The 14,664-nt window shown below is 37.6% G+C and overlaps 1 protein-coding gene across 1 annotated transcript in view; it reads left to right on the forward strand.

The window, feature by feature from the left end:
* LOC5567765 (neurotrimin) overlaps positions 1 to 14,664 on the forward strand; it is a 409,923-nt gene that overhangs the window by 164,163 nt on the left and 231,096 nt on the right. The gene's annotated exons all lie outside the window — the stretch shown is intronic.

Below are 14,664 nucleotides of genomic sequence, written 5' to 3' on the forward strand. Positions count from 1 at the left end.
AAATTTTATTTTGAATTCTCTGCAGAGCTTTCTTCCTGGTATTACAACAGCTAGTCCATATTGGTACAGCATACAACATGGCTGGCCTGAAAATTTGTTTGAATATCAACAGCTTGTTCTTAAGACAAAGTTTTGATTTTCTATTAATAAGGGGATAGAGACATTTAGCATATTTATTACATTTGGCTTGAATGCCCTCAATGTGATTTTTGAAAGTTAAATTCTTATCTAGCATGAGCCCTAGATACTTTACTTCATCTGACCAATTTATTGGAACCACTCTCATCGTGACAACATGTCTACTTGAAGGTTTCAAATAAAGAGCTTTTGGTTTATGTGGGAATATTATTAGTTGAGTTTTGGAAGCATTAGGAGAAATCTTCCATTTTTGCAAGTATGAAGAAAAAATATCCAAACTTTTTTGCAATCGACTACAGATGACACGCAGGCTTCGTCCTTTGGCGGAGAGGCCTGTGTCATCCGCAAACAAAGATTTTTGACATCCCTGAGGTAGCTCAGGTAAGTCAGATGTAAAAATATTGTATAATATTGGTCCCAAAATGCTGCCTTGAGGAACACCAGCTCTTACAGGAAGTCTTTCAGATCTGGAGTTCTGATAATTAACCTGAAGTGTACGATTTGACAGATAACTTTGAATTATTCTAACAATGTATGTTGGAAAATTAAAGTTTTTCAATTTTACAATCAAACCTTCATGCCAAACACTGTCGAATGCTTTTTCTATGTCTAGAAGAGCAAGACCAGTAGAATAGCCTTCAGATTTGTTGGAACGGATCAAATTTGTTACACGTAAAAGTTGATGAGTGGTCGAATGTCCATGGCGGAATCCGAACTGTTCATTGGCAAAAATTGAATTTTCGTTGATGTGGGCCATCATTCTGTTCAAAATAACCTTTTCAAAAAGTTTACTGATGGAGGAAAGCAAACTGATTGGACGATAGCTAGAAGCTTCTGCAGGATTTTTGTCTGGTTTTAAAATTGGAACAACCTTAGCATTTTTCCATTTGTCAGGAAAATATGCTAATTGAAAACATTTGTTAAATATATCAACTAAAAATGATAAACTACTTTCTGGAAGTTTCTTGATGAGGATGTAGAAAATTCCATCATCGCCAGGAGCTTTCATGTTTTTGAATTTTTTAATAATAGTTCTCACTTCTTCCAAATCAGTCTCCCAGGCATTTTCGAAAACGTTCTCTTGATTGAGAATATTTTCGAACTCCTGAGTAACTTCATTTTCAATTGGACTAGTAAGTCCTAAATTAAAATTGTGCGCACTTTCAAACTGCATAGTAAGTTTTTGAGCTTTTTCGCAATTAGTTAGTAATAATTTGTTTTCCTCTTTCAATGCCGGTATTGGCTTCTGAGGTTTTTTCAAGATTTTAGATAATTTCCAAAAGGGCTTAGAGCCAGGGTCCAATTGAGAAATTTTATTTTCAAAATTTTTGTTTCTTAATTGAGCAAAACGTTTCTTGATTTCTTTCTGCAAATCCTGCCATATAATTATCATAGCAGGATCGCGAGTGCGTTGAAATTGCCTTCTCCTCACGTTTTTAAGACGGATCAAGAGTTTAAGATCATCGTCTATAATCACGGATTCAAATTTTACTTCACATTTTGGAATTGCAAAGCTCCTGGCTTCAACAATGGAATTTGTTAAAGTTTCAAGAGCATTGTCAATATCAAGTTTAGTTTCTAAAGAAATGTTAACATCAAGATTGGAGTCAACATATGTTTTATATATATATTCCAGTCGGCTCGTAAATAATTGAAAGTGGAGCTGATAGGATTGAGAATCGCTTCTTGGGATATTTGAAATGTAACAGGGACATGATCAGAATCAAAATCAGCATGAGTAATCAGTTGGCTACATAGATGACTAGAGTCGGTTAAGACCAAATCAATCGTAGATGGATTTCTAGAAGAGGAAAAACATGTGGGGCTATCAGGGTATTGAATTGAGAAATATCCTGAAGAGCACTCCAATGAGCTGCCAATGAACAGTTCGGATTCCGCCATGGACATTCGACCACTCATCAACTTTTACGTGTAACAAATTTAATCTGTTCCAACAAATCTGAAGGCTATTCTACTGGTCTTGCTCTTCTAGACATAGAAAAAGCATTCGACAGTGTTTGGCATGAAGGTTTGATCGTAAAATTAAAAAACTTTAATTTTCCAACATACATTGTTAGAATAATTCAAAGTTATCTGTCAAATCGTACACTTCAGGTCAATTATCAGAACTACAAATCTGAAAGACTTCCTGTAATAGCTGGTGTTCCTCAAGGCAGCATTTTGGGACCAATATTATACAATATTTTCACATCTGACTTACCTGAGTTACCTCAGGGATGTCAAAAATCTTTGTTTGCGGATGACACAGGCCTCTCCGCCAAAGGACGAAGCCTGCGTGTCATCTGTAGTCGATTGCAAAAAAGTTTGGATATTTTTTCTTCATACTTGCACAAATGGAAGATTTCTCCTAATGCTTCCAAAACTCAACTAATAATATTCCCACATAAACCATAAGCTCTTTATTTGCATTTGAAACCTTCAAGTAGACATGTTGTCACGATGAGGGGGGTTACAATAAATTGGTCAGATGAAGTTAAGTATCTAGGGCTCATGTTAGATAAGAATTTAACCTTCACAAATCACATTGACGGCATTCAAGCCAAATGTAATAAATATGTAAAATGTCTCTATCCCCTTATTAATAGAAAATCAAAACTTTGTCTTAAGAACAAGCTTTTGATATTCAAACAAATTTTCAGGCCAGCCATGTTGTATGCTGTACCAATATGGACTAGCTGTTGTAATACCAGGAAAAAAGCTCTGCAGAGAATTCAAAATAAAATTTTGAAAATGATTCTGCAGAGAATTCAAAATAAAATTTTGAAAATGATTCTGAAGCTTTCTCCCTTGTAAAGTACCAATGAGTTACATAGAATATCCAATGTTGAAACATTGGAACAAATGTCAAATAAAATAATTATTAATTTCAGGCAAAAATCGTTACAATCTTCTATAGCCACGATTAATGCGTTATATGTTTAGGTTAAGCTAGGTTAAGTATATTCAAAGCGTTTTTTTTTCTCTTATAAGCAGGTGAAATCAACTCACCTGTAAAAAATCTGAACTGCTACGGCATATGGAATGTAATATGTTGTTAACAAAATGTTAATAAAATCTTAAATTTGTTTTACCAAATTAGGATGATAGTGTTGTCTAATAACACAGAACACCTAGATATAAGAAATGATTGTAATGTTTGAAATGATACTAATGTAGAAATTAAAAAAAAAATGACGAGAACAGCTTTTCCGGGAAGCTAACAAGACTAGTAAGAGCAACGATGGAAGATGTGTAAACTTTTGTGAAGATTTCAAGCGCAAATTCCAGTTTGTTTGTTTCTAGATGGACATTCGTGCCTATTGTTTAATATTGCGCTAGAAGGTGTTATGCGGAGAGCCACACTGAACAGCCGGGACACAATTTTCACGAAATCCTGTCAATCTGTTTGCTTCACGGATGATATGAAACGCGAGATAGCAATGGTGAATGAATTACTTTATATTGAAGGGATTTTCTGTCGTAGACAGGTTCATCCCCAGTCAGGTTAAAAAAAAATAGAACAAGCCTGAAAAAAAGTCTTAGAAAAAAACACTACAAAAGTGTTGTAACTTAACCTTAGAACTCAGAGTTGTTACACAGAGTTTTTAAGTTGGCACGAATTAAAACAACAAAAATCTAGACGCATAATATATACCCGTTTCATTTGTGACCAACGCTCAGAACGGACAGAAGATCCGATAAGTTTAAAACTACTACAAAACATGCATATCACGGGACTACAACAGATAGTGGGTTACGATCACGTAAATTTTTCTAGGACGCTACCTGTAAACCTTAAAGTATAATCCGGCGTCCTTTATGAACGAGATAAGCGCCGCCGTTGAAGAGAGGTCGTCCTGCAGGGCTTCTCGAATACTACCAGAAATCCCATACATCTGTTTGGGGCCATCAAAGGCTGGGCAGTTACAGATAAAATGCTCAAATATGTTACCCGTGTCACATACCACACATGTCCGATGGAAAGGGTTTCCTCCGTAATTGTTGGATACCCTTGTGTGGACGATTCTCTACCGGGAAATTATTCTTTTGGCCTTCATTGACCTCAGGTATGTCCAAGCATTGGTGCTACGTTTAATTTTTTGCAGGTAGGCCCCTCGTGAGTTCGTCCACTCTGCCTGCCATGTCTGGCGTATGGTTGATTTCACCCACCGTCGAGTATCGGCAAGAAGCACCTTAGTGCTGTAACGAGGGCTAGAAGGGCCGGATCCTGCTAGGAAGTCTGGGGTTGCATTACCAGGAACACCACTATGTCCTGGGACCCACATTATGGTGACGTCGTACGGAGCTTTTTTTATACTATCCCCTGGATCCACGGGTGACGAGGGGCTTCAGACTGGAGCTCGCTGAATCGGTGATGATAACTTTTGGGCTAGTAGTAGGTGCAGTGACGGCATATAAAATAGCAGCTGCTTCGGCGGAGAAGATTGAGCACTGTCCAGGGAGGCTGAAGCTGGTTGCTAGATTTTCATCCGTCATACCTATTCCAACACATCGTACGGAAAGCGATCGATTAGTGTATCGACGCTGGTGTGCTGAGTAGTCTTTCCGTAGAATCTCGGCGACGGTTATTTGCAATCGAATGGATGAGTCTCCTGTTCTAAATCTGTTTTTTATTCTGTCATCAAATTTAAGATTTGAGCTGCGCCAGTCTCGCTCACCACACCAGGGTGTTTTGGCAATTGGTGGGAGATGCAAGCCGGTGGTGTTCTCTAGCAGGTGGCCTGCTTCATCCATGAGGCGAGTTCTGCGGTTTTCCGCGGTTCTATCTGCGATGGTGGCTGCTTTCGTGTAGAGGGTCACGATGACGAGGAAGCGTAGAAGTCCGGCTTCCACACATGCAGCGTCGGAGTGGAAGGGAGGAGCCCCGAGACAATTCGAATATATCGGTTGTAGATCGGGGATAGCGCGTCGATGAGGTTGTTCAGAGCCAGATAAGTGATTTCAAATCCGTAGAGCAGGCGACTATCGATGATGGCAGCGGCTACATGGAATCGGATATTTCGGTTGTTGGTTGTTGTTGTAAATTTAGGCGACTTCGGCATTTGGCTCTGACTCCTTCATAGTGGGGCTAGAAGGTTAGGCCTCGGTCGATGGTGTCACCGAGGATTCTTGCGTGTTACGGACGGGGATGGCTTGGTTGTTGATGTTGCACGGAGGCCCACTAACTCTGTGCCTGGAGCACACATGGCATCGGACACTTTTAGAAGCTTACATAGTGAAGCCGATAGAGGAAGCCGATAGAGAAAGCCCTTCGTGTAGCCGCGATTGTAGGTCCAGACATTGCAATTACGATGTCATCAGCGTTGACGCCATTTGGAAGGACTTGGAAGACGCCGTTCATCATTATCAGGAATAAAGTCACTGATATGACGGATTTTTGCGGAACGCCGGTCTCTTCACTGAATGGGTTGGATTTGGTGTTTCCAATGACCACCCTGAAGGTACGATTGGTGTGAAAGTTTTTAACGAAGTGCAGAACATGGCCTGTAAAGCCCCAGCTGGCTAACTTTTCCAGGACGAGTGGCGTCAAAACCCTGGTAAAAGCCTTTGAGATATCCAATGAAACAATTTCGGTATGGTGATCCTAGGATTTTGCCTCCTGCAGAGTCTTGCCGGGGGCCGCAAAGCAAATATTAGTACCATAACCGGGCCGAAAGGCGTGCTGCCGAGGGTCCTGCAGGCCGCGTTGCTGAAGATGATACGTAAGCCGACGGTTTTCCATTCGCTCTACTACCTTAGAAAGGCTGCAGATGAGTGCAATTGGACGATCAACGAAACTATCTCGCCATTCCGGCGGGTAGGAGTCATTAGTCCACAGCTGATTTATCAGCTCCAGTAGGATAAGCTTACTATGACCTTCAAGATTTTTCAGTAATGGTTAACCAACTTCGTCTGGGCCTGCGGAAGAGGGACTGGTGGTGAATGCGTTCAAGACAAAGTGCCGTAATCCGGGGGCAAATTGATCACTGGGGCGAATTTGATCAGCTCGGTACCAAAAAACATTTCCTCCCATGGATGCTGAAGGTTTCGTTGGCTCCACAGATATTCCGTCGTTTCTAGTTTATACTTAGATGTCTAATGATGATGGGGGCCTTTCTTAGCCGAGTGATTAGAGTCCACGGCTACAAAGCAAAGTCATGCTGAAGGTGTCTGGGTTCGATTCCCGGTCGGTCCAGGATCTTTTCGTAAAGGAAATTTCCTTGACTTCCCTGGGCATAGAGTATCATCGTACATGCCACACGATATACGAATGTGAAAATGGCAACTTTGACAAAGAAAGCTCTCAGTTAATAACTGTGGAAGTGCTCATAAGAACACTACTGAGATGCAGGCTCTGTCCAAGTGGGGACGTTTATGCCAAGAAGAAGAAGAAGAATGATGATTTTATTTTATTTTTTTTTTATTAGGGTCATAGAAATATTCATTTTTTTTAAGATGTATGCACTACTGAACTTATTTTTGATATCATACAGCATATCAAGTTTAGTTTTTTTTTTTGTTCATAAAACCGTTTATTCTCAAAAAATGTGCTTATATCATGGGAAATCGCCTAATTAGTTAGTTGTCTTTATTTGAGACGCTTTAACTAATTAAGTCGTTCGCGTCTTGGGGAATTGCCTACTTTTAGGCGTATTACGCAGATTTTCAAAGTTTAATTTTGCAATAAAATGATCAAATACCCGAGTTGTAAAAATTTTGAAACCATTTTAGAAGCAGGAGCCCCAATTTAGCAGATAGGGAAAATTTTTATTTTTGTTTTGTTTATTTTTGTTATTTTGTTATATGGTGATCAATTTCGCCCAAGTTTCATATTTTAATTTTTGGTATTTAAACTATGTTTATGATATGTTAAATATTGTTTCATGAAAAGTCGATTACATAAACTGATAAAGATCAATGGAGTACATAGAATATAAATAAATTTTGTATTAAATGATTCACACTGTTCAGTATATCGAATGACTGATTTGTTGTTCTTTGTTTCGTACTAAAAGACAACCTTTTAATGTTTTTCAACTGCTTTTAATTTCCAACATCACGGATAAGACATGTGTTGTTCCCCTCAATATTCGTTTCCCATGCCACCTTCGTTCCGCTTTGTTACCCCCATTACTACCGCTACATTTTGCGAAGCCTCGTTTATCCACCGCATCCTTTCTTATCATAAACGGAAGAGATAACGCTAACAGAACGATTTTGTTCCACCAATGAACACCGATTGTCGCTTCTGCGATTAGTATTGCTCCGCGGGCATTAATTTTATGTCACAAATTTGAGATTGTGCGAGACGCAAACTCCCAGGAGAGCGAACTTTAACAATGACAGCTGATGGAGGTGGAACCCGGAGGGAACGGTGTCATTTGCTGCTTCACTGTCAAACGTTGAAATTAAGAACGCAAAAATCTGTTTCTTTTTCACTTTCGATGGATTTCGTTTAAGATTTGTGATATTTGTTTCTAAAGATATCTTTGAGTATTTGAAATTAGTTCATTATTTGGATCAGAGCTGTAACAGCATTCAAGATGCTTTTTCTCCTAGCTTAAGCATTTTTATGTTACGAAATTTTTGATGAAACTTTAACGTTCTATATAGTTTGAAATACTTCAATAAGTTTTTAAATAATTTTTAAATTAAATAGACATTGATATCTGTATACTTTTTTGTACAAAATGTTATTTGATGATAACTAGGATATATATGCGAAATATATGGAAATCAAACCATTTCTTCCGTGATTATATTTTTTCTATTGGGTTAAGGTGAAAATAAATCGAAGCCAAAGTTCAAATTTTCAAGAGCACGGATCTGGAGAACCAAACATCCGTTTGAGCTGAAAACCTAATCGATTGGTCACCACCAGCTAGTGACCAATCGATTAAGTTTTCAGATTAAACGGATGTTTGGTTCTCCAGATCCGTGCTCTTGAAAATTTGAACTTTGGCTTCGCTTCATCTTCACCTTAATCAAACGAAATAAGCATGCACTCACCGTGTACACCGTGTAGAACATTGATTTGTAATCAATAATAGATAAACAGCATACAATGCTATTCTAAGTCTGCTATCATACAATTTCGTATTATAATATCAGAATGTAATCTGTTATTGGCGTTGCAGTCAGTGTAAATCAAAAGCTGATTTGTTTCAATTGTCCGACGTTTCGATGTATTTAACACCTTTTTCAAGGATTAGAAAAAGGTGTTAAATACATCGAAACGTCGGACAATTGAAACGAATCAGCTTTTGATTTACACTGACTGCAACGCCAATAACAGATTACTGCCAGTTCCCTCAGTCGATAGCATTCCTCCGAATAATATAAGAATTGTAAAAAAAAACTCAAAGAAATCTATGATTGCTATGCACAACTCACATTACTCACAATGACTATTCCGTCAAGACAATGAACATTTCAACTTCCGCCAACAAAAGAATTCCATCAACCACTCAGTAAGCGCTTTGCATTTCTTTTTCCTATCACTATATGGACCCACGAAGATTAAATTTTCACTAAGAAAATTCCCGCCTTGCTTGAAGTGTACCGAATGCGACGTTGGTGGCAGCAACGGGTTATAACGACAAGGGAAACTTTTAAATTAAAATTATGCTGAAAAAAATCTTTGGCACGGGAGTGGGAAAAGTTCAAGCTGTTCAACTTTCTCCTACCGATATGATTCTATGCTTTTTCTCCCTTACGCAGCAGTCAACTTGAACTTGTGTTCCTGAATGCGTTAAAACAATTCAAATTGCTCCCAGGAGCTGAGAAATAGATTTGAAGAAATTTCAATTTTGCATTTTCTGCTATTCAGTATAATTTTTGTTGAATTCGGTTTTGCTCGAACATTCATGCAGAATTGGGTCATGAGAACAAAAGTGCAAATTGTAATACAAAAGAAAAATAATTTGGTGCAAAATTTTCCATGAATTTGTGAATTTCAATCCCTTTGCCTAAATGCCTTTTCGACATTATTTCCAACGATAACTTGTTATTGTGCACCTAATTACTGCTAATTACATCGGTTTTCCAACACATTCACCATGTGAACAAGTGTCATTCGACGAAATGGATATCAAACCATTTTTTCAATTAACTTCTCAGAAGTGCATCACTTTTATGGCAACTTCGTAAGCTGATCAAAATTTTAATAATGTTGGCTTCCTAATCGTGCGATTTGTGTCAACAGGCGTTAAGGCGTATTGCACAGAGGTTTGGTTTCAATTTTCACGTCTGGATGCAAAACTTTCCTTAAAAAATGTTTTCAGACTATGCCACTGGGAACAGTATTATGCTGTTCGAATCCGATTTGAATTTTGATATTTTTTCACCTTTCGCAATAAGTCATTTTTTTGTCATTGCCAAACATCGTAATAATTCGCAAAGCAATTCCAACGGCAGCACTTTATTTGATAAGTTTTCTTCAAAATATTTCTCGATTCAATATCCTGATAGCCTTATTAGTTTTTCCTCTTCTAGAAACCCTTCAACGATTGATTTGATCTTCACCTTTGTAACCAACTGATAACCCACGTTGATTTTGATTCTGATCATGTCCCTATTACATTTCAAATATCCCATGGAGCGATTTTAAATCCTGTTAGCTCCACTTTCAATTATTTTCGATCCGACTGGAATACTTATGAAACATATATCAACAGTAATCTTGATATTAACATTTCTTTGCAAACTTGTTATTGACAATGCTTTCAAGACTCTTTTAAAAAGTCATTTTTGAACATTTCTGCACACATTTCTGCATTAACGAAAATTCAATTTTTGCCAATGAACAGTTCGGATTCTGACATGGACATTCAACCACTCGGCTAATTTTAGGTGTAACAAATTTGAATTTTTCCATCAGCTATTCTTCTAGACATAGAAAAAGAATTCGTGCTCGACATAAAAAAAAACTAATATTGCAGCATCCATTGTTAGAATAATCCAAACTTATCTGCCAAATTGTAGAAACTCTTCAGTTTACTTAAAAAAAACTCCAAGTCTGAAACACTTCCTGTAAAAGCTGGTGTTTCTCAAGGCAGCATATCAAAAATCTTTGTTTGCGGATGACACGGGCCTCTCCTCCAAAGGACGAAGCTGTAGTAAATTATAAGCAAGGGGCGGATCACTTCTTGAATGCACATCAAATGTACATCAATTTGCATCAAATGCATTTTTTCGACATTCACATCAACTTAGCCCTGGTTTGAATACCATCGTAAAATGCTATAGCAACACGTCATTGTTTATTGTGATTGATTTGAAATTGGTTTATTCTACACTTATTTTCTTCAACTAAATACAAACTTTATTTGTTTCAGTGAAGCAAGCAACACCAGAAAATTTAAAAGCCTGATAGATACCGACCTTTGAGACATCAAGCATCTGAATTCTTTTACTTATACTTATACTTATACGTCAAGAATGGTCTATGTATTTTTAGATGCACAGTGGAGAAAAGATGAATGATTGATAGGTATACATTGTCCTACATCCTGTGAGCTCATCAAAAGTAATCAGAACCTCCTTCCCGAGAAACCTGCAGTCTTTGGCTTACCGGTTGTAACGGGAAATCCACATAGAGTCTCAAGCTATTGATAACAAAAAAAAAAAAACGAATTAAACAAACTTAAAATTATTTATTCAAACATCTTATTTTATTTCCTTCAATGTCGGTTTGGGATCTTGAGGACCAGTAAAGGAACGATAAACTTTATGGGTTGATATTCTCCTCTACTCCTAGGTTCCAGTCTCCCTTGCAGAATGAACAACATTTCTGCATCGTAACGATAAATCTCCGGAACATTTGGATTAGATGAAGGGACATGAGTGTAGATAAAGGGCTGATTTGCGTACAAGTCGTTGAAACAACAGATTTTGTTTTCAAGACTACAAATCTCACTTTAAAACGCAGTTCTGGATACCCTGTCACTACACTGTCTAACTAATAGCCGAAAAACGTCGATATTCGATACTTCAATGAGTCTGAGCAGCGGCACAGGCAGCTGGGCCGAGTCCCCTTTGAAGCACATATTGATCTGCCGGTCTGCAGTAAGATTTTTAAGAGTTTCCTTACTACGACTGGCATCAGAAAACATCACCTTCGCACTAGCTACAAGTCAGCGGATGGCTCCGCCCTTTATCAGTCTGGACGAAGGATTATTAAGACCAGTTACAACACGAGAAATTACTGTTAGTGATTTTTTTGAAGAGCAGCAGAATTATTCCCTGAGCGTTTTGAAGAATGAGTTTGACGTTTTGACAAGGATAACAAATAAACATTGGAGCAAGCCATGAATTGCAAATTTGCTGAGTGTGCATTTAAATGCATCTGAATGCATGAAATATAACAAATGCATCAGAAGTGATCCATCCCTTGATTATAAGCGTCTTTTCAAGCCAAGATTAATCCAATAACTGACAGTATGTTTTTTACTTGGTTTCCATCTCGTATTTTTCTACGCCTGCTTAGAATTCGTAGTTGCTTGAATAGATAACATGAATACTAGAGTGATGCAAATTTCGAAATTTTTGCTCCCCTATGCTTAAACGATTAAAATTATGGTAAAAAGCATCCTCCCAAAATTTGAAATGATTTGGAAGAAATTTGACTGTACACACGCCATTTGAAGTTTATATGGAGATTACTATGGAAAACGCCAACCTTTTGTGTTCAGCGTCTATCTCTTCGTCATAATATTTTATGAAAAAGTGAACACACTCCTCTCATGTGAAATTTTTCCAGCTACAACTTTGCCGAAGACCACATTTTGATTAGACGTCAGGAAAAATTGTTATTCATAATCATAAAGTGGGTTTGCCTTCAGTAAGCTGCACCAACTATTCGGCAGGCAACAGTGGTGCTCCTGGCGGGAAGAATAGATCAAAGTAATCCAGGCTACTATGTTCTACAGCAAGGAAGCAGTGTTGCTCTGAAAGTAATTGAATGATCATCTCAGCATGGTTTAGACTTTGGAATCAAGAATAACAAATTATCCTTACTTCCCAACAAAATTTGGTCTTCGGCAAAGTTGTAGCTGGGAAGATTTTACATCGGAAGAGTATGTTCGCTTTTTCATATATTATTATGACGAGCAGTTAGAGGACTGAATACAAAAGGTTTGGCTTTTCCATAGTAATTTCCATATAAACTTCAAATGGCGTGTGCACAACCAAATTTCTTCCAAATCACTTCAAATTTTGGGAGATTGATTTTCATCATAATTGACACCGTTTAAGCATAGGGGAGCAAAAACTTCAAAATTTGCATCAGTCTAATGAATGCTCTTCATTACTTCCTTACATTACTCCCTCTTTCTATTCTTTTACAAGTATTTGGTTGCTCTTGTTTTGAATAATATATGGAATTAGGGGCCTTCCTTAGCCGAGTGGTTAGAGTCCGCGGCTACAAAGCAACGCCATGATGAAGGTGTCTGGGTTCGAATCCCGGTCGGTCCAGGATCTTTTCGTAAAGGAAATTTCCTTGATTTCCCTGGGCATAGAGTATCATCATACCTGCCACACGATATACGAATGCGAAAATGGCAACTTTGGCAAAGAAAGCTCTCAGCTAATAACTGTGGAAGTGCTCATAAGAACACTAAGCTGATAAGTTGGCTCTGTCCCAGTGGGGACGTTGATGCCAGGAAGAAGAAGAATGGAATTAGTTTATTAGTTGTGTATTTTTTTCAATTTTGCAGATCCTACGATTTTGTCTTTCAATTAACCTTTATCACTTTGTTCGGCAATTGGTATAATCGTAACTCAACCTGAAGCAAAATTTGTAGCATCGACAATGATTTTAATTTCAATAAAAGGCATGTGTCATAGTCTCTGACGAACAAGTCTGCTTACTTGGTTAACACTGACCACTAAGAATATACACAGTTTAAAAATTCCATGTTATTTTCCGCTAATTCTAAAGCACACGAGGGAAGTACGTAGATTTACACGATGTTAAAAATTCATTCACAGACTTTTTTTTATAGCCATTTAAATTTCTGACAACGCGTAAGATTTTGATTGTTTTGGCCACCAAAATGAAGTTATATTTTCAGATGCAGAAATAACAAGACGTTATTCTACAGAAGATTTTTTTATTTCTTAATTGTTTTACATAGTTCCTTCAAACGTAGAACATCAAACAGTGCAGGATCAAATCAAATCATTAGCTGTGCAAACAGCAACGAGAAAATGTGTCACCGGCTTCTGTCGAATGATTTAAGGCTGCAGAAATCACACAAACAGCAGTTATATCAGCACTGTAGTTTGAACTATTTTCATACAAATTTCTATTTCAACACATATTGTAGAGTCAATATGGCGGAGACTACTGTTTCCAACTGATACTGCCTAAGCTGCGTCAACCTCAGTCAGTGCATAACGTGTAAAATTGAGCTATTTATGATTGAATAGCAATGCGACAAGTCAGGTTTATTTCGTTTATACAATACCATGCATTAGCATAGAACAAATTCACATTAGATTCAAGATAATGCGTCGCAATATTGCACGATTGGTCAAATTACGCTTCTGTTAAAATTCAAAATTTGTTTTTTGTATATGCGGAATCTGATCTACAGAAATTGTCCCTTATGGCTTTATGCAGCAGAATTTTTAAATTGTAGCCTTCTAGGAAACAACAATTTACCATCTCTGTTTTTACTCACATGCAGAAGAACTCCATCAGCAATTGATGATCATCCACTACAAACAAACTTGCATGTTATAGGTAGAAGATTGTAAATCATATTTTATTTTTAAACCCCAGACTCCATTTAAACCGTTCCAGCTACACAGATTGCTCAATAACATCGTTTTGAAACATTTCTCTCTAAAAGTTTCGAAAGCTGAAGCAGAGATTAAAACCACGCTCCATGACATGATGCGGTAAAGAGCCTGACAGTCATTACAGCACGGCCAAAAGCCTAGGCGAGTTAAGAATCCTAAAAATATTCCATAACTCATAGCATTGTCATGGACCTAACAGTCAATGCAAAAGCAATTTTCACACTTGCTACATTAGTCTGTTTGTGTTTACTCGCCATGCTGTGTTCATTTTTCGACACCATTGTCTTACAGTCATGCATAATCAACAAACATGGAAAAGTTTGTTAGTTCCATTGATACACCGAGAACTGAAACTCATGAAACTCGAAATACCTTTATTCCCTCTCGGAATTTTATTCTATTCTGGACTTTTTCTTCTATCGCACAAAGCAATATTTCTTTTGATTTTTTACTCAGAATTAGATTCTGTCTAATCAAAGACCAGTTTTATTCTAGATCTACCCATTTCCGTCAGAATCTAGCTTTAGGTTTTCTGCCTTTGTCCATCAGAGACCTTTTTCTATGGATTTCGGCATATTTCCATCAGAAATCCATTCATAATTGTCATCTCCGCCCATGTCCGTCGGAGACAACTATATTAATAATTCCAAATGATTACTGCTTTTGCTCATCGAAAGCATCATTGATTGCTAGATAACTTCAAATTTCTCACCTGTATTC

The sequence above is a fragment of the Aedes aegypti genome, chromosome 1 (genome assembly GCF_002204515.2).
Source record: "Aedes aegypti strain LVP_AGWG chromosome 1, AaegL5.0 Primary Assembly, whole genome shotgun sequence".
Taxonomy (NCBI): domain Eukaryota; kingdom Metazoa; phylum Arthropoda; class Insecta; order Diptera; family Culicidae; genus Aedes; species Aedes aegypti.